The sequence below is a fragment of the Podarcis raffonei genome, chromosome 2 (assembly GCF_027172205.1).
Source record: "Podarcis raffonei isolate rPodRaf1 chromosome 2, rPodRaf1.pri, whole genome shotgun sequence".
Taxonomy (NCBI): domain Eukaryota; kingdom Metazoa; phylum Chordata; class Lepidosauria; order Squamata; family Lacertidae; genus Podarcis; species Podarcis raffonei.
This window is the reverse complement of record NC_070603.1, coordinates 38,876,628-38,899,965: the sequence shown is the minus strand read 5'-3', so window position 1 is coordinate 38,899,965 and position 23,338 is coordinate 38,876,628. Positions and strand designations below refer to the sequence as shown.

At 43.4% G+C, this 23,338-nt stretch overlaps 1 protein-coding gene across 2 annotated transcripts in view; it reads left to right on the top strand.

Moving 5' to 3' along the window:
• GAS7 (growth arrest specific 7) overlaps positions 1 to 23,338 on the top strand; it is a 125,705-nt gene that overhangs the window by 3,218 nt on the left and 99,149 nt on the right. The window contains exon 1 of one of the 2 annotated variants that reach the window (XM_053376082.1): positions 22,716 to 22,906. The exons of the other annotated variant lie outside the window; for it this stretch is intronic. The gene's annotated coding sequence lies outside the window, so the exon portion shown is untranslated. Of the gene's footprint in view, positions 1 to 22,715; positions 22,907 to 23,338 lie in introns of those variants that run through there. 2 annotated transcript variants of the gene reach the window in all.

Below are 23,338 nucleotides of genomic sequence, written 5' to 3'. Positions count from 1 at the left end.
TCTTTGCTTATTTTTGTGCTTGCATCCATGCAGTGAAATAAATGTCTTCTGCACAATTACTATGAAGAAAAGATCATTGGTGTGTTTAACAAACCATTGGAGTGGGGTGTTTGTTTTTTTGGAATGCAACCTTAGAACCTTTAGCTGTTTACAGTTTGCAGAAACATGTATATTTGAAATAGAGCTCTCTCTGGTAAATGCTGAAACAGTTGTAGCTTTATACAGTGTTTGATTTAAAGCACACACACACACACATACACACCACCCCATATATTTAATCACCTTGAGATCCAAGTTGTAAGGGATACTTAAGAAAGTACATAGGTTCTTTTGCATATGAAGGGCACTTTTCCGAATAATTTGGTATACACTGACTGTTCACTCCCTTTCCTGTTTTTGAAGCTTAAAACCCTTTTGCTGTGGCAGTAATATGTATCTCCTTATTACTGCTCCAGGCTGGCGCTGTTTCTGAAGTGGTTCTTATGTGTTGTTTGTTTCCCCATCAGAGTGTAATTGCTCTCAATGACTTCATTCCTGTTAGGCCTGTTTGAGATGACAGGGTAATAATGACCATAACCCTATTCATGCTATAAGGCCTCCAAATTCATATATAATTTGATTTGCATCAAAGAACTAGGGTATTGGACAGAAGGAGGAATGTATAGCAAGAAATCTGGGGTGGTGGGAATTTCCTCTGCCAAATATTAGTAACTGGACTTGGTTCAAGGGCAAATATCAGGAACCCAGGCTCTTAGTTGATGAGGTGAACAGTAGCTGAATCAAAATTGTGAGGAGCAACTTGGCACCTGGCTTGCAGGAAGAATGTGATGCCTATGGCAGAAATATGATAATTCTAGATATCTGTTTATATAAATTTCTAGCCCTCATGAGAGCAGGGAGTATCTTGTAAAAATATTTGGAAACAGAAGAAGGGAGCAAGGCTGAATGTTCTTCCAACATTATGCAGATGATAACTAGGTCTTTTCTGTAACACTCGTACTCTTACAAGTTGGGGTTTTTTTGTTGGCATCTGTCTGTCTTGGGAGACAATGGAAGAGTGTGCCTTCGGAGGTGAAGTCAAACCATTGGAGAGTTACAGCTGACTACAAGCACCAGGCCTGTTGGCATACCAACTCAGTGTTACAAAGACGTCTGCAAACGTGACATGCAGCCTGGCAGCGTTAACACTTAGAAGTATCGTTCTCTACGTGAAGTCTTCTCTCCCACTGTTGCACATAGACAAAGACTGTGTTTCACCTGCTCTGACAAAGCCTGTTCTGAAGTGAGTTGAAAGATTCACTAGTAAAACATGTTTGTCCTACAGCTGCTGTGTTCAGACACAAGGCCAAACCATGGTTCAATGCTATGAGAACATGTGGTGAGCGTCAGGTCCGCGTGCCCTTCATCCTTGAAATGAAAGTACCTTTAGTGTTCAGTGCACATAACATGTAATTACATGCACCTAAACAGGGTCCTATGGGACGCGGGTGGCGCTATGGGTTAAACCACAGAGCCTAGGACTTGCCGATCAAAAGGTTGGCGGTTCGAATCCCCTTGACGGGGTGAGCTCCTGTTGCTCAGTCCCTGCTCCTGCCAACTTAGCAGTTCGAAAGTACGTCATAGTTCAAGTAGATAAATAGGTACCGCTCCGGCGGGAAGGTAAACGCCATTTCCGTGCGCTGCTCTGGTTCACCAGAAGCAGCTTAGTCATGCTGGCCACATGACCCGGAAGCTGTACGCCGGCTCCTTCGGCCAATAAAGCGAGATGAGCGCCTCAACCCCAGAGTCGGTCATGACTGGACCTAATGGTCAGGGGTCCCTTTACCTTTAAACAGGGTCCTGCTGAATTGCATTTTTCTCTTATGCACCTTAGGTGAAGAAGGGAACTGACCTGCAGGCCCAGCTGCAGGCTTGTGGGCAGTGTGCCCTGGGCAAGCTGCCCTTGATATCACTTAGTAGTTGATGGGAGGAGGTGCTGAGCAGAGCCCTGAACTCATATGGCATATCTGTGCTCACCAGTGCCATTAAATTATGCTGCCCCTATCCAGGATGTATGTATGTCATATGGTGAGTTCTCATGAGGTGAGTACAACTTCATGGGCTGAAAGCTTAAGATGACTGCATAGGCCCAACCACCCCCCTGTCCCTGCTGCTACTTGGCTGTGGTGCTGCTGGCAGCCCATGGAAGGAGCAGTAGGCTCCCTGGTACGTGTTGTGGTGACACCAGGCCTCTTGGTGTGCAGAGAAAAAGGAAGGCAGTGTGTGGATTTGGCCTTCTCTGGAGAGACATCTTAGCTTCTGCAGCAGCCTATAATTTGAAAGTGACACATAACCTTATTTCACCACCTGTCCTTAATTTACTATATGTTGTTAATGCAGTGCAACCCTACACATGTTTATCTGCAGATGTCCTATTGTGTTTGTTGGGTCTAGCTCCTTAACAAACAGCAATAGGATTGCAGTACTAGTAATAATAATAATTTATTACTTATACCCCACCCATCAGGCTGGGTCTCCCCATCCACTCTGGGCGGCTCTCAACAGATTAATAATAATAATAATAATAATAATAATAATAATAATAATGGTAAGCAATAAAACATTAAATATTAAAAACTTCCTTAACAGGGCTTTATTCCTTTGACATCTGATGGGAGGGCGTTCCACAGGGTGGGAGCCAATACCAAGAAGGCCCTCTGCCTGGTTCCCTGTAACTTTGCTTCTTGCAGTGAGGGAACCTCCAGAAGGCCCTCGGCGCTGGACCTCAGTGTCCGGGCCAAATGATGGGGGTGGAGACGCTCCTTCAGGTATACTGGACCGAGGCCGTTTAGGGCTTTAAAGGTCAGCACCAACACTTTGAATTGTGCTTGGAAACATACTGGGAGCCAATGTAGGTCTTTCAAGACCGGTGTTATGTGGTCTCGGTGGCTGCTCCCAGTCACCGGTCTAGCTGCCGCATTCTGGATTAATTGTGGTTTCTCGGCCACCTTCAAAGGTAGCCCCACGTAGAGCGCATTGCAGTAGTCCAAGCGGGAGATAACTAGAGCATGCACCACTCTGGTGAGACAGTCCATTGGCAGGTAGGGTCTCAGCCTGCGTACCAGATGGAGCTGGTAGACAGCTGCCCTGGGCACAGAATGGACCTGCACCTCCATGGACAGCTGTGAGTCCAAAATAACTCCCAGGCTGCGCACCTGCTCCTTCAGGGGTACAGTTGCCCCATTCAGGACCAGGGAGTCCCCCATAAATCTTATGTTCCTTTACTCCTGAAATTCTGTAAAATTTCAGTATATTATACCATTTTAAAAAATGGACTTAACGTATCAGCTGATAGTTGTCTGCATGCCAAGCCTAGGGTTGAATAGTGAGTTGACCTAGTATGGCTCACTGTTGTTGTTTGCATTTGATCCTGGAATGGTGACACCTGCACATCATTAATATCTTACAAAGGGTTATTTGGACATTATTGGATGGTTGATGTTTCTTTGACTGATGGCTTTGGGAAATCACTTATGCAAAGAAGCAGCAGCCAATGTAAATTTTGCTCTTCTGAAAACTGTCAGGACTTTTTATAGCTACTGTCACCTCCCATAGTTGCACATCTCTCTTGCGAAGCATAATGTCTCATTCCAGTACTGAAGGAGACAGCTTGGGAATTGGAACTTCTGCCAGCACCCATCCATTTGCTGAGAGCTGCTGTTGTTTTCAGTTGGTATCAGTTTTATATATGGATATTTGGGGGGGGGGGGGGGAGAACAGATTTTCAAAATAGTTTTGCTTGCCAGGCATCTAAGAGATCAGTTGTTTCCTATATATCGCTGGCATGCTCACCTTAGCAAAGTATGCGTGTTTGTTTTGCCACATTATTGGTGGGATATTGGGGTGACTCATTCGTTACACAATGATATACCACTGTGGCTGCCCAAAATGGCAAGATAGGTAGTCCAGGGATTCTCTTGCTCAGTGATAAGCAGTATGTGTGGGCCACTGTCTGCAAGCGTACTGCATTTATTCCCTGTGTAGTGAACTCCTGCACAGTGAACAGGTGTGGAAGTGGAGCACCAAAGGATGATGTGGGGTCCTCAGTGCCCCGGAGAAGGGAATTATATTTTAATATGCTGTATGTTCAATTTTCATCTTTCACTTTGGCCTTGAAATTACAAACTGGCCCAGGGTTGAAGAGAGTCAAGGGATTGTTGCGGCAAGGCGAGTGACCACATAAGTAAACCTTTCATACTGCTGTATCCTGTGTGCGCAGGGTCAGTTAACACTTCACTTCCCTTTGTGTCTTGGCTTTGCACAGGGTTGAAATCTGAGCTAAATGAGGGAATAACTCTGGCAAGCGGTTCTGTCTCCATCTACACTGTTTTGGAGCCCTTTGCTAGGCTTGTGCCAGAATCAGTGGGAAGAGTTCATGTTGTTAGTCCTTGTTTGACTTAGAAAATGCCCCCTGTTGAAAAGTAGTCATTAGCTGGGGCTCTTTTAAGCTTTGTTTAAAAGCCATCATAAAGTGTGATGGTTTCGTGGAGGCTAAAGTGGAACAAACAATCCTGAGAATTCACTGTGGTTTAGTTAGAAGTAGTGGGGTTCAAGCTTTGGCTGAACTACACCCTTCTCACCTGAAAGTCAGGTCCCTTAATCCCAGCTGTTTAGTGTAGGTGGTGGCTCCTGAATGGGAAGGGAAAGTCAGCTGTGCATGTTCAGAGGGTTGTGGGTACCTGAATGACAATCTTTTCCCCCATGTGTACCTACTCACATGCTAAGATCTGGAAGCTTTGCTCTGAGTGCCTCCAACCTTCTGAAGCCTAGCTTTGCTGATAGAAAAAAACATGTTCTACGTGGTTCGTTTTTTGAAAGAAAGTCTTGCGTGTGAGCTTCTCCTGCTATATGACACAAGGCAGCATCATGGGATGTGGTTTCCTGTTGCAATGACACTGGTGATGTTGGTGGAAGCCAAGGGTGGGAAAAACTGGCATGAGGAACTGGGATAAAGGACATGAATGCACAGCTTTGATAACTCACGGCTGATTCAAACAACTGTTTTTCAACAAAATGAAGTCACTGTATGATTTGGCTTTCTGGTGGGAGATACTTTTAACAGTGAAGCTAGGATTGTGAACGCTCAGACACATGCCAATATTAAGAACATTCATTTAGCCCCCTGCCATGCGAGGCCAGATGTCCAGCTCTCTGTGTCCAACAGTGGGGAGCGAAAAAGCACAGAAAAACGTTATAATGGAGACCTCTCTCTCTCTGTGTTTGTATGTACGCACACACATGTACACATACATGCAACCATTTTTTAAAGGTACAAACTATGGTTTGGGTGCTGGTGGCGTGGGAGTTGCTACTTGTCACTAGGCTAGTAATATTGCAGGCACTATCCATTCAGGCAGTCATAGTCCGCAGAGCATTGCTAGGGAAGTGCTAGCTGGAGAAAATTGCATTTTTCTAGCAACAAAACATTATGGCTTGAGTGCTGGCAAAATGCACCCTGCTACTTAATTCTAAGATGTCTGGGCTGCATCATCTTCAACAACTGAGGAACAAAAGTGCTGTTTTCTGGAAAGGTACCGGTATCTTGGCTTGGATTCTTTACAAAAACAAATAGCTGTGAAGCTTTGTGCTCAAATCAGTAAACTGGTAAGACCCCCCAGAGTGGTTTGTTTGCGATACATTTTTTAAAAATAAAATATCACACCATTTTCCTCAATGAAAACATTGCAGCTCCAAACAGATTCTTTTATTGTATGTATTGTCCTTGCATGTATTTTATAGAAAGGGGTTCATTTGCTAAACTCTATAAATCTAGAAGAATCCAGGAAAGAATAACACTGAGAAGAGGTCCCTGGGAGAGGTGCATAGGAAATTCCTCTTATTTGGTAATTGTTTGGATCAGAAAATACAAAAGTTTCCTACCCAGTATTCTATGAGCCTACCTATTCCATATAGTAGTTGTATTTGGAGGAATGCAGTGTAGTCCCTAGTCTGCTCCAGTAGTATCTGGATTGTACCAGGTTTTGGAATGCTGGTGAAATGTGTGAAGTGTGGTCCTAATTCTTTTTTTATACCCTTCCCAGTAGTTTTTTACTTGTATAAAATATGTCTATCCAGTCAAAAAGAGAGAGAGATGTCAAAATCTGGTGTTTTGCTAATAGAAAGTGCTGTTTAAGATACCTTAAGAAAATGAGCATCTCTTCCATCAAACAACTTGCACCAAACATGGACCAATTGCAAACCATTTGGATGGCTTTGTGTGGGAAGTTGCTAAGAAAGAAACACTGAGAAGGGCTGGTGTTGCTGCACCTGCAGGTCAAGCATGCACTCGTCCCTCTCTCGGTCCTAGCCCTGGTAAGGTTTGACTGAGATTAAAGGTAAAGGGACCCCTGACCATTAGGTCCAGTTGTGACGACTCTGGGCTTGCGGCGCTCATCTCGCTTTACTGGCCGAGGGAGTCGGTGTACAGCTTCCGGGTCATGTGGCCAGCATGACTCAGCCACTTCTGGCGAAACCAGAGCAATGCACAGAAATGCCGTTTTACCTTCCCACCGGGGTGGTACCTATTTATCTACTTGCACTTTGACATGCATTCGAACTGCTAGGTTGGCAAGAGCAGGGACCGAGCAACGGGAGCTCACCCCGTCATGGGGATTCAAACTGCCGACCTTCCGATTAGCAAGCCCAAGGCTCAGTGGTTTACACCACAGCGCCACCCGCTGAAAATTAGGCACCCCCTGAAAAGAATGTGTACCTTTCTTGTAGGTAAGGAGATAAGCATAAGGGCAGGGCGTTTGAAAGAGGTGGGGATCATAGCTCAGTGACTCAGGGATTCCAGTTTCAATCCCTGGCTTCTCCAGGTTAGGCTCTTAATCTCAGGGTCCTGCATTCTAGTCCCACGTTGGGCAAAGAGATTCCTGCATTTTGATGTTGTATGTCTGTGTTAAATGAGCATGATGGGGGTGGGGGTGAGCACACTAGCACTTGCATGGAGATTGGACAACTACAGTGGGAAATGGAACCCTTTAATTTTTCTTGGTTGGGGAGAAAAAACATTTCTGTTTTCTAGTAATTGTGTACAACTGTGGGCTTGGTTTTGCAGCTTCAGAAATTAACTTTGACTGCTGGTTTGGGCTGTGTGTGTGTGTGTGTGTGTAAAAATACAGCAAATGTTGGCTGCTACTTATGTTCCCCTTCACTTACCCTCGGCCACAAGCTGCCCCCACACCCACATGCTAGGTGTGGCTGTCTGCAAAGAAAAGCCTGCATGTGTCAGCTTTCCATGTGTTTGGGAATCCTGCACGACTGGGGAACTTCCAGAATATGTGGAAAACACATAGGTGATCATTTGCAGACATCTGCACCTGCATCACCATGTGACCTCAGGGCCAGGGGTGTAGCCCCACAGTCCCACTCTCTGTGTGGTACCTCTTCATGCAATGCATAAATAAACTTGGAAGATAATCCTGTTTATTTCAGGCCAACCTTTTACTCCCAATGTTTGGTTGTGTATGGGTGAGGGGACAGGGAAAATAAGATTTGTCCTGAGGTGTGGAACGGTTTAAGGGGGAATAGAGTGCTTCCTAGAGTCATGTTTGCATGATGGTGAGAAGCAGCTATGTACAAGCATCAGCTAATGCTTGATTTTCATTGTGGGAACTGCATATGTTTGAAGACAAGTCTTCATACAGCTATGGTGGAGTACCTATTGGACAGTGGCATCCATTTGACCTCTGGTCAGTGCTGCTGCTGCTGCTTACTGAAAAGAAGAGAGGGAGGGGCAAGGCGGGTACAGAGCCAGTCCAGCACTCCTGCTGGTGCATTTGCAGCTTGCTGCTGCCCCCCTCCCTCCAGGTAATCAGCAGTGACACCCCCCCCCACACAATTTCACCATCTGATACTGATGTATACATTGCAACCAGAACATTAGGCATGTACCTTTATTTTTTTTTTTTTATAATATTTTTATTAAACAATTTTTTATATAACAAAAACAAAACATACATGAACAAACATTCAACAATAATAAAACATAAAACAAGTACCATTTCATAACCCAATTTCTAAACCTTACTTCCTCGACCTCCTCTTACTTCCCGTTTCTGCATTCCAAATTCTTACAGTTATTCAGCGAAATCTTGCCTTATTTTATTATAAATTTATGCTAATCACCCTTATTCTCTTTGTCATAACCATTACTGATAGTAACCATTTGTTTTAATCCAACATCATTCTAACTGTCTCCAATTTTATAATATTTCTTTAAGTAGTCCTTGAACTTTTTCCATTCTTCTTCCGCCGCTTCTCTTCCCTGGTCTCGGATTCTGCTCGTCATCTCTGCCAAGTTCATATAGTCCATCACCTTCATCTGCCATTCTTCCAGTGTGGGTAGATCCTGTGTCTTCCAGTACTTTGCAATAAGTATTCTAGCTGCTGTTGTAGCATACATAAAAAAAGTTGTATCTGTCTTTAACACCCCCTGGCCGACAATACCCAAGAGAAAGGCCTCTGGTTTCTTGGGGAAAGTATATTTAAATACCTTTTTCAGTTCATTATAAATCATTTCCCAGAATGCCTTAATCTTCGGGCACGTCCACCAGAGGTGAAAGAATGTACCTTCCTTTTCTTTACATTTCCAACATTTATTATCAGGCAAGTGATAGATCTTTGCAAGCTTGACTGGGGTTATGTACCACCTATAAATCATTTTCATTATATTTTCTCTTAAGGCGTTACACGCCATAAACTTCAACCCGGTGGTCCACAACTTTTCCCAATCAGCAAACATGATGTTATGACCAATGTCCTGAGCCCATTTAATCATACTTGATTTTACCATTTCATCTTGTGTATTCCATTTCAGCAGCAGATCATACATTTTTGACAAATTCTTAGTACTGGGTTCTAACAGTTCAGTCTCTAATTTTGATTTTTCCACCTGGAAGCCTATTTTTCTATCTAGTTTAAACACTTCATTTATTTGGTGATAATGTAACCAATCTCTCACCTTCCCTTTTAATTTTTCAAAACTCTGCAATCTCAGTTTGTCCCCTTCCTTTTCCAAGATTTCCCAATATCTTGGCCATTTCGACTCCATATTTAGCTTTTTAACTGCTTTAGCTTCCATTGGTGATAACCATCTTGGAGTCTTATTTTCCAGCAAGTCCTTATATTTAACCCAGACATTCAGCAGTGCTTTTCTGACAATATGGTTTTTGAAACTTTTATGCGCTTTAACCTTGTCGTACCACAAATATGCATGCCACCCAAAAATATTGTTAAATCCTTCCAAATCCAAAATGTCTGTGTTTTCAAGAAGCAGCCATTCTTTTAGCCAGCAGAAAGCTGCCGCTTCATAGTACAATTTAAAGTCTGGCAGGGCAAACCCCCCTCTTTCCTTTGAATCAGTTAGTATTTTAAATTTTATTCTGGGCTTCTTGCCCTGCCAGACAAATTTAGATATATCTTTCTGCCACTTCTTGAAACAGTCCATTTTATCCATTATTTGTAATGTTTGAAACAAAAACAACATTCTTGGCAAAACATTCATCTTTATAACTGCAATTCGACCTAACAAGGAAAGCTTCAAGTTTGACCATATTTCTAGATCTTTTTTCACTTCTGTCCAAGTTTTTTCATAATTGTCTTTAAATAAATTCACATTCTTAGCTGTCATATTCACACCCAAATATTTCACTTTTTTAGCCACAGTCAACCCCGTCTCATTCTGAAACCTTTCTTTTTCAATCTGTGTTAGATTTTTCTCCAATACCTTAGTCTTTAACTTATTCAATTTAAATCCAGCCAATTGACCAAACTCTTGGATTATTTCCAAAACTCTTTTCGTGCTAGCTTCTGGCTCCTGTAATGTAAGTACCAGGTCATCTGCAAATGCTCTCAATTTGTATTGTTTGACTCCGACCTGAATGCCTTTAACCAACTGGTCCCTCCTGATCATATTAAGCAAAACCTCAAGGACCGATATAAAAAGTAATGGGGAAATAGGGCACCCCTGTCGTGTCCCTTTTTCAATCTTAAACTCTTCTGTTACAACATTATTTACAATTAATTTTGCTTTCTGTTCAGAATATATTGCACCTATACCATTTTCAAACCCTTGGCCTACCCCCATCCCCCGGAGGTTCTTCAACATAAAACTCCAAGAAATGTTGTCAAAGGCTTTCTCGGCATCCACAAATATCAAAACAGCCTTAGTGTTTATATTCACTTCCAGCTTCTCCAAAATGTCAATTATATTCCTTACATTGTCCGACAAATGCCTTTTCGGGAGAAAGCCCGCTTGGTCCCCATGAATCTCCTCCATCAAAACTCTTTTCAGTCTCTTTGCTAAAACATCAGCAAAGATTTTGTAATCCACATTTAGTAAGGAGATGGGTCGGTAGTTCTTAAGTTGGGTCTTTTCAGTCTCTGTCTTTGGTATAAGTGTAATGTAGGCCTCTCTCCACGTATCGGGTGCCCTTTTCCCCTTCATGATCTCATTACAGACTTCCTTCAAAGGTTGTATAAGTCCTTCCTTCAAAACTTTGTAATATTTGGAAGTCAGTCCATCCGGTCCAGGTGATTTGCCCAACGTCATGTTTTGAATGGCATCTTCTATTTCCTGTATTGATATCTCCTGATTCAAAATTGTCTTACTTTCCTGCGAGATCTTTTTCAGCCCATTTTTCTCGAGGAATTGTTGTATATCTGTTTCATTCTGCGGCCCTTGTGTATACAATTGTCTAAAGTAGTTCTGAAAACAATTCCTAATTTCTACTGGGTTGCATATGTTCTTTCCTTCCACTTCTAAGTTTGTTACCGTGTTGAGCTTTTGTCTCTTCTTTATTTGCCAAGCCAATAACTTGCCACATCATTAGGCATGTACCTTTAAATGCCTTGATGCAGTGCGAGAGCGGCAGCCATGGTTTCCTGATTCTGTCATCTGCATACCTGTGTGTTACACCTAGGGCAGTGGTGGGCCTTGGGATCTCAAATTTCAGTGGTGCCCTGTGCAATGCCAAAATTCAGCACCTCACTGCCTCACACCTTCCATACCACATAATAGTTGTGGAGCTCCCCGCAGCGCCCCTGAAATTCCACGACCAGTACAACCGGTTGTGCTCCCCTAAATCTGCCTTTGGCTAGAGTTCTGCTCACTAAAATGGATGAGGAAAGAGCAGTGGAAAACAAGATTGGGGAGGGCACTGGGAATACAGGTTTGCAGTGGCTGTATTCCCTATTGGGAAGCTTAGGGAGGCTTGAGTGGGTGCATTCTGTGACCAAAGGGCAAGGTGGCCTCTTTTATTGTGCTTGAAGCTACAGAGGTGTCTAGAGAATTTTACTGAAGAGCGGCCACATAAACTTCAATAATTATAGCAGTAAGTATCCACACCATTAACAGAAGCCTGAGATGAAGTTACAGTCCTAAACCAATCAATCCTAAGATTTCACATCTCAGACTACAGTATGTCCTGGGATTTTTAAGAAGGCAAAAAGAGGATTTCCTCTTCTGAATAAATTAAGGGTCTGTTCAGTTATGTCGGTTTCTTGAGTTGGTTTAAATCTTATAGATATGGAACGTTTAGTTTGCCAAGAAATGCATTCTCTTGATTTACTATCAGCATGTTTTCTAGGGCAGAACTTCCTTTATGTTCACTAACCAGCATTTTGCTTTTATGGGAGTACAGTGCTGTGGATTGTGCTGTCTGAACTGGCAGTATAGTTATAATTGCAGGTATTTTATTAGGATCTACTCTTTATTTGTGCTTATAAATATGCATCATAGTAGTATGGGATTATACCTTACTTTGATTGGCACTTTGGGATTTTGCAATTCTTTTCACTTGGAATGTAACTAGGCCTGTAACTCACAGATACGAGCCTCTCTTGTGCAATAGAGCTATGTGTATGTATTTCTTTACAGCAGACAGAAGCTTGCTTAATAAACGAGTCTGTATGAGCTGAAATGACAAGTACGGAAGTTACTCAGCATTGCTAATTTGATCTTCCCTTGATTATTCTTTCCCCAGCATCTAGTGTGTATATATTTGGCTGAATGACTAGCCGGATTGGTTATAGAGCAGCAGAAAATGGGGATTTATTGTGCATCATCTGGGAACTGGAACAAGCTGTGAATATGAAGATGGTGCAACAGCTCTGTTTATAGGGAACAGAAGCTAATAGTTAAGTTGGGTTTCCTATGCTGTGCTTTTATGTGGTACACTTCAGCATCACTTCTAATGTTTAATGGGATATTGAAGAGATGTGTTTGAGAGACCTAGGAAGATCGCCACCAAGCATGTGAGTCAAGGGTGTGTGGGCACATTTTGCATTCTGTTCATGATAGGCGTGGGTGCTTGCCTACACAATAGACAGAATGCACTTATGCGACTCTTTCTTCAACGCAGAAGGGTGTTCCCAGCAATTGTCCCATCACCCCAGGCATGTGGCATATTGTTGTTACTTTAGCAAGACGTGCCTTTATGAGTTTGTGTGCTCCTAATCAAAGCACCTATAATGAAGTCCAGTCCTGGATTAAAAGTATGTAAATAATTGCATCATCCACCATAACTGTGGAAGGGTAATTGCAATGTTTTTAAAAGTATATTTTGCTTTGCAAGGGTGTGTTGTGCTATAGCATCATGGAGGTATCTGAGACATTACAGATAGGCATTTTATAATATTTTCTTGAGGTAACTATGGACATCAGGCTTGATGTTTTGTAAAATGGGATATCACAATCTTAGTGAATAGAATTGAATTATTTTGGGGGGCAGAGCATCAAGTGTATTAATGTTGTGTGTGTATATGCCTGTCTGTCTGTTAGGTAACATGGCTATTGTAAAAAAAATTCTTATTAGCTCCTTAGGATGACCCAAACCTAGGGATTGGAAGACTTACAATTGTGAACAGTTAATGAAAGCAGTTCTGTTTTCTAGGAATCTCTTACAGCACAAGTTTGCATTGTGATATATTTTTAACAAACACAACAATCTGTATTGTATAATTTTGTGTACCAGTACACGGCAAGGGCAGAACAAATGATCTTCTTGTTAAGAGAAGCATCATGATCAGTGATGTATAGCAGAAAAATGCAACTTTTCAAGCTGCATTGCAGTGTTCATAGACTCTGACTCAGTCCAGCATCTCATTTGAAAATGGGCAACAATGGAGCTTCAGTACAGGGGGAAAGTGTTTGTGAAGTGAGTGTTCTAGATTCAAGCAAAACCTTCCTATTGATTCTCAAAGGTTTGACATGTGCTATGCTCCGAAATACAAATTGTGCTCTAAGTAGTGTGTTTTAAAATTATTTTCTAGTTTTAAGTTTCTGGGTATAAAAGGTAAACATGCTTTTTGTGCTCACCCTGCTGCACAGGCTGGGCATCATTAAGTGTGAAGACTTAGTTTGGAACAGTCTTAGTTGCCTCTAAGGAGTTGAGTTAGGTTATCACTGGCAGTCTCAATTCAGATTCTATTATCCATGAGTGGCTTCATTATATTCCTTAGATAGTCCCAGAAAAGTGGAAATTAATTAGTCTTCACTATTGCAGGGCAGCAGCAGTAGATATATCATGGATCTGGCTTTGGTGAACAGATGACTGGTAAATGGTTTGTGTGATGGCCTGGGATTCGGATGCTGAACCTGAGGAATCCCAGCCTGCACAGGATTCCCCGCCTCTAGGACCAGCTGAGCCAGGGCTGGGGCATGAGCCTGAAGGGTCCTCACCTGTGCTGGATCCTCAGGTACAGGCACCAGCTAACTCTGCTCTGGCTCCTGAGGTGATGGAGGACCCATTGCCTGCAGGTGCTCCACTCTTAGCCCCGCCAGAGGAAGCGTGAGGTTGCCTCTGGGTCTGGTAACCCTCCAGCCTCTCCTGAGCTGCAGAGGCTCAGGGCAGAGTGGCGGAGGGAACTAAGTTCCCGCAGGAGGAGTGCTCGCCTCCAGGCCAGGAGAGGCAAGTCACCTGAGGATTGGGGCCGCCCTATGCCTCGGGGCAGTTAAAAGCCAGCCAGCCCCAGTCCCAAGTTGCGGGAGCAACATCATTCATTGTCAGTTTCTGACGGAACCCTGTCCTGCTTTCCTGCCGGAGCTCCTGACCTCACCCAACTCCCTGCCCTGCACTCAGCTTCAACTTCTACGGACTGCCTCCCTATTGCACCTTCAACCTCGGACTGGACTCTGACCTCACCTCTTGGTTAGCCACGGGGCCAGCACAGTTTGGTTCTGGTGGTTCAATTAGCCCATTGTTATGGATTTAGACTTTTGGTAGCAATGACTCCCTTCAAGGTATAGTGGGTGTCTGCCATGGAATCTGTGGGATTCCTGAATGCTTTTGGGGATCTCCCAGTTAGCATGACTGGTGCTCTTCCATAATCTTTGTCTGTATGTGGAACAGAGAAATGGAAAGGGTCATTGTGGCCCATCTGTTCTCATGGATGTAAGAAGGCCTCCTTGATTTTGGGGAGAACTCCAGGTGACCAGGCAATAGCAAGTATTGTACCAAATGCATTTAGAATAGTTGAGAGTGCACTTTTGTGCCTACCATGTGGCAGTGATGGTGGTGAACAAAACTTTATTCTCCAGCACCTTTGCATCTTCAAGAAGCTGTCTGGGAGAGCTTTCCCCAATGATGAAGGGGCTGCTGCGATCATTCCACAAAGGCACCAAGCAGTTGGAGGCCTGCTGTGATAGACAGAGTCCTGAATGGTTTGCGACTCATTTAGCAGAAAGACAGTACAGTATTGGAGAGATGTTCTATGTGTTGGAGGGAGGCTCTGTTAGTAGAATGGAATGTTCTCCCTCTTGAGATGAGATGGGCACCGACACTGAATGGACTCCAGTTTGGGCTTACAAAGTTTATCTTTCATTGAATCTTTGAGCAGTAAGAATGGTTATATAATGGTCAGATTAAGGTTCACGTATATTGATTTTTATCAGAAATGCTTTACTCTGGGCATATTGACCCATATTGTTGTTTGTATGGTATCTGTAAGCCATTCTGAGAATGTTTAGTGATTCATGGGAAAGGAATCTACTAAATGAATAAATGGGACTTGGTACAAGTTGGAAAACCTTATCGCCCACCTGTATTTACCGACCCATGAAGACACATCCCAGCAGTTCATACAGCCATGATTTGTCCTGAATCTCCACTTTGAACCAACTACCTGTTTGTAGCTAGACATCAGTGTCAAGTTGGAGGTTATAGAAAGGCTTCTAAGCCCATATAAGTGGTTAGCACAAAGCAAATGTTGTTTACTGCAGTTGCGGAATTGCACTTAGACGAGTGGATTACAAGGTGATTTATAAGACTTGGCAGACATGGCTTGTGTAATGTGAAACCTTAGGTTCTCAAGCAGACAATTCCTGGGGTCCCTTGCATCCTCCCCCTCCCTTTTGGTGCATTTAGTTCACAGTGTAACACAGTGTAAGATGTGAGGCACACTTGTGAGTTGGCATAACATTTTTGCACGTAGTTGCAACCAAGACCTGCAATTCAAAACAGGAGAGGGGCTCTTTGCAATCTATGGTGTCAACAGCTTCTGACTTCCTGTCTTGCACCACCTGTGTCCTAATAGGACTAACTCTTTATCTTAAGCCAAGTAATCACTTTCAATAGTGAAATCTTGGCAAGAGTTCAGACTCTGTCCTCTTGCATCCTGTGAGATTGGGTTTTACAAATAGTAACCTCTCAATAGGATTGTGGTAAAGTTATTAGTGCTCCTGTGATGTACACAAGTGAGTCCTAACAGTACATGCAAATGTTTGTTTTAATTGCTCATGTCTGATGGAGTCTGTGCCTGTTATGGTGCAACCTTAAAAACATGTTACCACTGCTAAAAGTCATCTCCATCTCCTAAATGTAGAAATGGATAATGACTTGCAAAGGAAAGTCCTGGGTCTATTTCCTTATCTACAGTAGGTCTCATTTGTAGCAGATTGTTACTGTGGTTTGTCATGTCTCTTGACTGGTTCTGTACAGTATTGTTCTTTACATATCTGCTGGACTTAGTTGCCTCCTTGGGACAATAAACGTGGGATACTTTTAAAGTTACATTAAATATGTGCAAATACTTTAGTGTACACCCATGTACCAAGAACTGACATGCGTGTAACAAAAGAGGAGAGATGAACTCTGAAAAGCGGTAGTATTTGTTCCCTCTTGTTGAAGCAGCAGATAGGCCTGACTGTAATCTTCCTAAACAGCTCAGAGATCTTTGAATGACTCCTTACTAGGGACATTGGAGAATTTCGATGGGAATGGGGAGAGAAATTGCCAGTGTTCACTTATTCATCCCTTAAATCAATCCAGCAAACACGACTGGCACTGCTGCTGCTGTTGCTTTCCATCCACAAATGATACATCATTGATTACATGCACCCTGATTTGCATTGAGTTCCCTTTGCATTTAAATGAATGGGGTGGAATACCATACATTGCGCAATTAATTGTGTAGGTTAAGTAACAAATTGTGTAAGTTAGGTAATTTTGCCATAGTGGACTGCAAGACAAATGGTGTGGTTTTTGGTAGAAGGCTAACTGCAGTGAAATGGAAACAGTGCTGTACATGATGAATGCAGTACGGAATGAGGGCGGGGGGAGGAAGCCTTCTTACATTCCCAGTTTTCCCCCTTGGATAGTCACCTTTCTGCAAAGGGTCGGAGAGAAATGTTTGATTCTGGCTGGCACTTTGATTCTAGGCCTAAACTGTTCTCACAGCACTTGCTGAGATGTTGTATGTTCCACAGAAAACGATTCAGCATGGGGCTTAATTCGTCTTCCTCTCTGGTGGCTGCTTGCCTAAGACATATGAGTCCTGCACATCTGGCTCACATGGTTCTGACACTGCAGCTGACACACCATGCCAGGTCTTTCCAGATGATCATTTTTATTGAGATGGAAATGTTTAGCTTGGTGGCTTTAGGCGTTTTTCATACCTGAAGCAAAAAGTCAAAATGACAGCTCTTCGTTACTAACTTAAAAAAAACAAAATAAAAAGCTTGGGTATGATCCCACATGATGAGTTAGGGGAAGAAAATTGTGATTTCTTAGGAATTTGCTGCACAGAGTGCTTCATTATAAGGCTGTCTCTGGGTGTTTCTGAGTTGGAGTGGTGGTTCCAGATGACATTTTCCAATGCAATTGTGATGAAATCACTTATTATTTAATGTTTGGGTGCTGGAATATGCTGTTATTCCCTGCCAGTTACTTTCCTTTCAGTCACCGCATGTGTGATATGCTGTGATTTGGTCTTCATTTGGCCAACCTTTGCTTTGAAAGCCTTGCTATAGGAACACAGGACTCTTTGCCTTATGCTGAGTCAGACCATTGGCCCTGCACTGAAGGGCACCAGCTCTCCCAAGTTTTCAGGCAGAGATTCTTTCAGTTCTTAATCCTCCCCCCCCCCTTAGACAGAGAGCTCATGTAGTCTTAGGAAACTCCTCAGACCTGGAGTGCACACCGTTTACAAGCAGAAAACTGAAACCAACCAGCCATCCCCAAGTGGACCAATCCCTCGCAGCAGTTTTTCCACACCTTCCCCTCTCCACCCCCAGGGAAATTGCGATAGCTTGGTGGTAGAGCTCATGTACTGCAAGCAAAAGGTCCCAGGTTCAATCCCTGGGATCTCCAGGTTGGGTCAGGAGAGATCCCTGTCTGAAACTCTGGAAAGCCACTATTCAGTGTAAAAAGGTAAAGGAAAAGGACCCCTGACAGTTAAGTCCAGTTGCAGATGACTCTGGGGTTGCAGTGCTCATCTCGTTTAGAGGCCGAGGGAGCTGGCGTTTGTCCGCAGACAGTTTTTCCGGGCCATGTGGCCAGCATGACTAAGCCGCTTCTGGTGCAACAGAACACCGAAACCAGAGCAGCACACGGAAACACTGTTTACCTTCCCTCCAGAGCGGTACCTATTTATCTACTTGCACTTTTTTTGGTGTGCGTTCGAACTGCTAGGTGGGCAGGAACTGGGACTGAACAACAGGAGCTCACCCCGTCACGGGAATTTGAACCACCGACCAGCAAGCCCTTCTCATAGCAATACCTTGCCTGAAAAAAATAAGCGCCGGTGAACTGCAGTCATTTCTTTTCAATGCGTAAATCCAGCTCAGAAGCCTCTACAGTTAGCAGGAATAATACGAGCCATTGTGTATCTGGCACATTATCTGAATGTGAGATTCACCATTCTATTGTTTTCCAGCAACCTCCTGACCCCCAGTCCTGTTCACGCTAAACATTGCAGGGGAAGTTTGAACTTGCGATGGAAAATAAAAGCTTTCCTCTCCCTGCCGTTTAGGCGATGAGAGTTCAATTGCAAATTGATTTCTTTTGTATTTGCTCTGCAGAGCAGCCCCTGACCACAGGATTAGCTCTGCTTAATTAGTAGCTCAGTGATGGCTCCTGTTGTGTGAAAATGGCTTCACCTTGGTTTTGTGATGCTGAGGTTTGTGTTTCCTTCAGCCGAAGGAACAAAAAAATGGGAAAGCCAGGGCACTTTTCTATTCGATACTCAAGTGCTGGAGAAAGGTTTCTTCCTGGGTAGAATTACTTGGTGTATTGATTATTTAATGTCTATGCCGCTTATTATGTTAAAAAATATCTCGATAAGCAGTGTACAAAAAAACCCTGAAGCAACAGACAATCTAAAGAAAATACTACAAAAATCTCTCTTTGTGTTGCTCTGTGTTCAAAGCAGCCTCAGCAACTTGCATCTCTGGGCCAAGTCTGGTGCCACACACAGAGCTATGGAAGCCCCAGCAATCAGCTGATTGTTGGCAGCCCAGACAGTGTTGCAGGAGCTGCTGAAGGGCAGTGTCTGCATAAACTCCACTGGCCAGCTGTATCTGTACTTGTCATTTATGTCATGGGTATCCCTCCCTTCCTCCCGAAGGAGCTCAGAGCAGCAAACATACAAATGATACAACAATTAAAACACATCTGAAAACAATTCCAGGACAGATGCATGCTGGGAAAGATCTTCAGTCGGTGCTTAAAAGGTGGTGGCACCTGCCAAATATGTAACAGGAAGTCAGTCCAAAGAAGATGCCATGATACTAAAGGCCTGGGTGTAGCCCTTGGGGTGGAGGGCATGTCCTGGGTTTCACAGCTCCCGCTCTTGGTGGGGTGGGGACAAACAAAGGCTACCCAGGCTGTTGTTTTTTGTCTCTTGGCAAAACCATTGGCTGGTTTTTAAACTGTTGTTGTTTAGTCGTTTAGTTGTGTCCGACTCTTCGTGACCCCATGGACCAGAGCATGCCAGGCACTTCTGTCTTCCACTGCCTCCCACAGTTTAGTCAAACTCATGTTGGTAGCTTCGAGAACACTGTCCAACCATTTTAAAGTGTACTGGGGAGAAATCTGGAGCTCCTTGTGGTTCTTTGTTTTAAACATCTTAGACAGCAGCTGCCTCCATCAAGCAGGGGTTGATCTGTCAAGTTCAGTTTCTCTGTTTTTCATTTTTCTCCTCTTTAAGTACTCATCAGCATTTTAGCACAAATTTCTCCAAATGCACACATTTTGCAAAACAACTTCCCCATATATAATACCTTTCTGTGCTCACTTTTTGCATACAGTAAGTGGCTAAGAGAGCTGTATTGCAAGATTTGGATAAATGCAAATTTTGAAAGATGGGTGTGTTTTGGTTTGGATATTGTTTCAGAAAGTTTGAATTAAGGAGTAATTATGTACTTGAACTGAATCAAATTTCTTGCCCATCCTTGTCTTCAAGAGAAGCTGTTGCCCTTCCTTCCTTCCTTCCTTCCTTCCTTCCTTCCTTCCTTCCTGATAGGAAGTAGGAAAAGAATTTTCATAGCTACATGATTACTTACTGAACCAGTTCCTGCCAGCACCACTTTAAAATTTGCAGGAGGCTGGCCAGGATGCTCCTCCTGAGATCCTGACCCCAGAGGGAGAGTGCAGCAGGCTGCTCTGCACTCCATGTAGGTACTTGGTTAGGCATTCAAACAAGGCAGTGAGGAGTGATGGGAAAGAAACTGTTGACAGTGGCTGTGGGAGAGCAGTTGTGCCAGGTGGGGACAGTGACCAAGGTGGTAGTGGGCTATTGAGAGCACCTCGCCCAAGTCCCTCAAAGCATAGCTACTGAAAAAGAAGCCCTGCTGAATGTTTTTATACATCACAATGTAGATATAAGGTAACTTTGCAACTGATGCTAAGAACTCTGTTTTATTGTCCCCTACCTCACCACCAGAAGTCAAATTTGTGAATATGGTTAATCGGCGATCACTTTTTCAAATGACCAAAGTGGCTACTAAGTTCAAAAGACCTGCTGTACAAATAGATCTGGTACAGGTGATCGTACCTCAACTCATCAAGCAGCAATGAATTCAAGCTCTTTGCTGGTATGTAGAACCCCTTCACTTGAGCTGCGCTTAAACTTGGAAGTGTCTAACCAATCATTAGTTTCCCATTTCATCCAAACTTGGAAATGATGGTCGCCAGTTTAAGAACATCTGCTGCAGCTAGTGGTTAAGGAGGAGAGAACTTAACCACAAGCCTGGGATGGGATGCCACACTAAGCCATATCTTGGCTTAGCTGCCACCCAGCACTGATTTAAAAGGACTGGAGAGGCGCAAAGCAGCTGCAATCTCATCCCTTGTAGCTTGCATCTTCACATATTAGCACTAAGCTATGGTTTGGCTTGACATTCCTGCAGATTTAGCCATTATGAGGTATACAAATAAAATAAGCTATACAGTGGTACCTTGGGATGTGAACAGGATCCGTTCTGGAGCCCCGTTCGCACCCCGGATGGAACGCAAGACACGACGGCGCATCTGCGTGTGCGTGAGTCACATTTCGCCGCTACTGTGCATGCGCGTGATGCCATTTTGAGCGTCTGCGCATGCACGAGCGGCGAAACCTGGAAGTAATACGCTCCATTACTTCCGGGTTGCCGCAGAGTACAACTCGAACGCGCTCAACCCGAAGGTAGGACTGTACTGCTTTTTGCAACCTTGACTGTATATAATGGTATGTCTCTTAAAGCTTTCAAAAATAGTACCCTGTATGTGTTTTTGGCCCGTTGCTTGACATTTACAATAGTAAAAAATATGTAGGAGGAATAGAGATGTCATATGCATTCTGAATCTGCTATGTGGCCCCATGAAGACAAGGGGAAATATCCGTGTGCAGTGTGAGATTGTTTTACTGGAAAACAGCCTGTGACCTCTCCTACACTGAGAAAATGGTGCATGAAGCATTACTGAGGGCATGAAAACATCAATATATGAATGTGCAATTATTAGCATTGTGAGTCATCGCTACCCAGACCCAGGAAACTTAAGCATCTCACAAGCAATATTACTCTTTCCAGGTGCTTTCCCTAGATGGTGGCATGTGCTACTCAGCATGTGCTGCTTAGCTTAGGTACTGCAGCTTTCAGGAAGTGATGGCCTATGGTTAGAACTGAACTTGAACCTGACTTTATAGAAGAAGTCTGGGAAGAAGCGGCAGGAGATGCAGGTCACCAGCTGGACCGAGGTGGCGGCACACCTGTGATAAGAAACCTATGAACTATATTTCGGCAAATCTGTTAATATAGCAGGTAAGATGCAAGGCTGTGGAAAATCACAGTACAAAAGGTTGGCATTGGGGCAAGTGTAAACTGCAGGCCTAAGCATGCTTACTTGGAAGTAAGCCTCCCTGAACTCAGTTGGAGTTACATCCAAGTAAGCATGCAGTAAAGCCAGGTAATTGGAAGCAATTTAGGAGAAACTCAAGTGTAAGCAAAGAGAGAATTCTAAGGGACCAACTGCAGGATTCAGAAGGAAGTGACATTGGCTGTTTTGCCTGGATACTTCTGAAGAGCTGCCTGCCGCGATTCCACACAGAAATGGTCAGTAAATCAAGAAAGTGACATGTTGGGCATGCATTTTTGATAAGGTTCTGACTGCAAGAAATTCCTTTTGGCTGGTTTTATTAGAGTGGGGGACGAAAGTCTGGCGTGATGGAATATCCTTGAGAGATGTTGTTGCATATCTGCTGGATGCTGTGCCATAATGCACAAATTGATAGTATGTTCTTTTTCTTTGCCCTCTCCCCCACGTCTGTTTTCCTTGATCAGGCAAACAGCATTCACTTTATCAGACTGTGTTACAGCAGAGATTAATATTGGTCCACCTCCCTTTAAGCCCCATCCCTGATTTACACCAGCAAGCTTTTTCTTCTCTGTTGGACAATGGACAAGAAGAAGCATGAAGGTACCTCAACTTCCTTGTGTTTAATCCTTTCAGGACAAGAATATCCCAGCCCAAGACCTGTAACTGAAAAGCAGCTTCATAGCCCAGCCCTGGCTGCTGAAAGAATATTCCTCCTCTGATGTTTACATCTTGCTTTTCTTTTAACTAGTAGGATGCATTCCAGACTGTCCCTTTTTAAGAAACTGCTAACCTTTATAGAACTAGCTACAAATCTATATGCTTTAAGAAGCGAAAAACACAGTAATCTTTAGAGGACAATATTAGCTGTGTTGCTATGGTGCAGTGTGGGGGCGGCTAATTAGACACAGATACATACAAAGTTTTCTGGTGTCCATGGCAACTATCAGGCGTAAGAAGAAGAAGAAGAAAAATACAGTAACTTGAAATGGTTCCCCCCACACTTTATCCTTCCTGGATAGTGTAGCTTTTGTGTTTTGCTTCTATTGTGAAATTTTGCAATGATGTTTGAAAGGAGAATTCTACTTTCATTTCAGTAAGAGCCTTTCGACAGATGGGACAGGTTTAGCCTGTATACACTTGTCACCTCCTCCCTGACAATTGCAAAGAGACCTATTGATTACAGTAGAAAGGTAAATTTGTGACAGAGGGAGGTGACTTCGACACATTTGCACTGGATAGAATGCAGGTGAAAAGGGAGATCCCGGACTGGGGTTGAGGTAAAGCCAATTCAGGTGAGATTTGTGTCTATGTGGGGAAAAACATTTTTTTGCATTTGTGTGTTTGGTGTTTTAATTCTAGTGGCAAATTATGACCTGTGTTCCTGAAGGTTGGTTCGTTAGGCTGCTTCATTATGCAAATAATTCTGTCCAGCCTGCAAAACACCGACTCGTCATGCACCCAGTAATGGTGTACACTGACCCCAAGTTGCAATGAACGCTTATAGGTGAGAAGGCAAGAAAATGTGTTTTCTTCCTTTGCAGCCTACATAGGATCTATATGGAGATATAGGATTTGTTCCCTATTTCAAGCATGCAGAAAGTCTTAGGTAGCAGAACTGGGAGAGAAATGTGCCTGAGGCCTTGGGAGACCCACCGTTGATGGGAGTTGACAATACTGGGTTAATACGTCGACAAAGAAGTATTGTGAAACTGCTGTGTGGAATT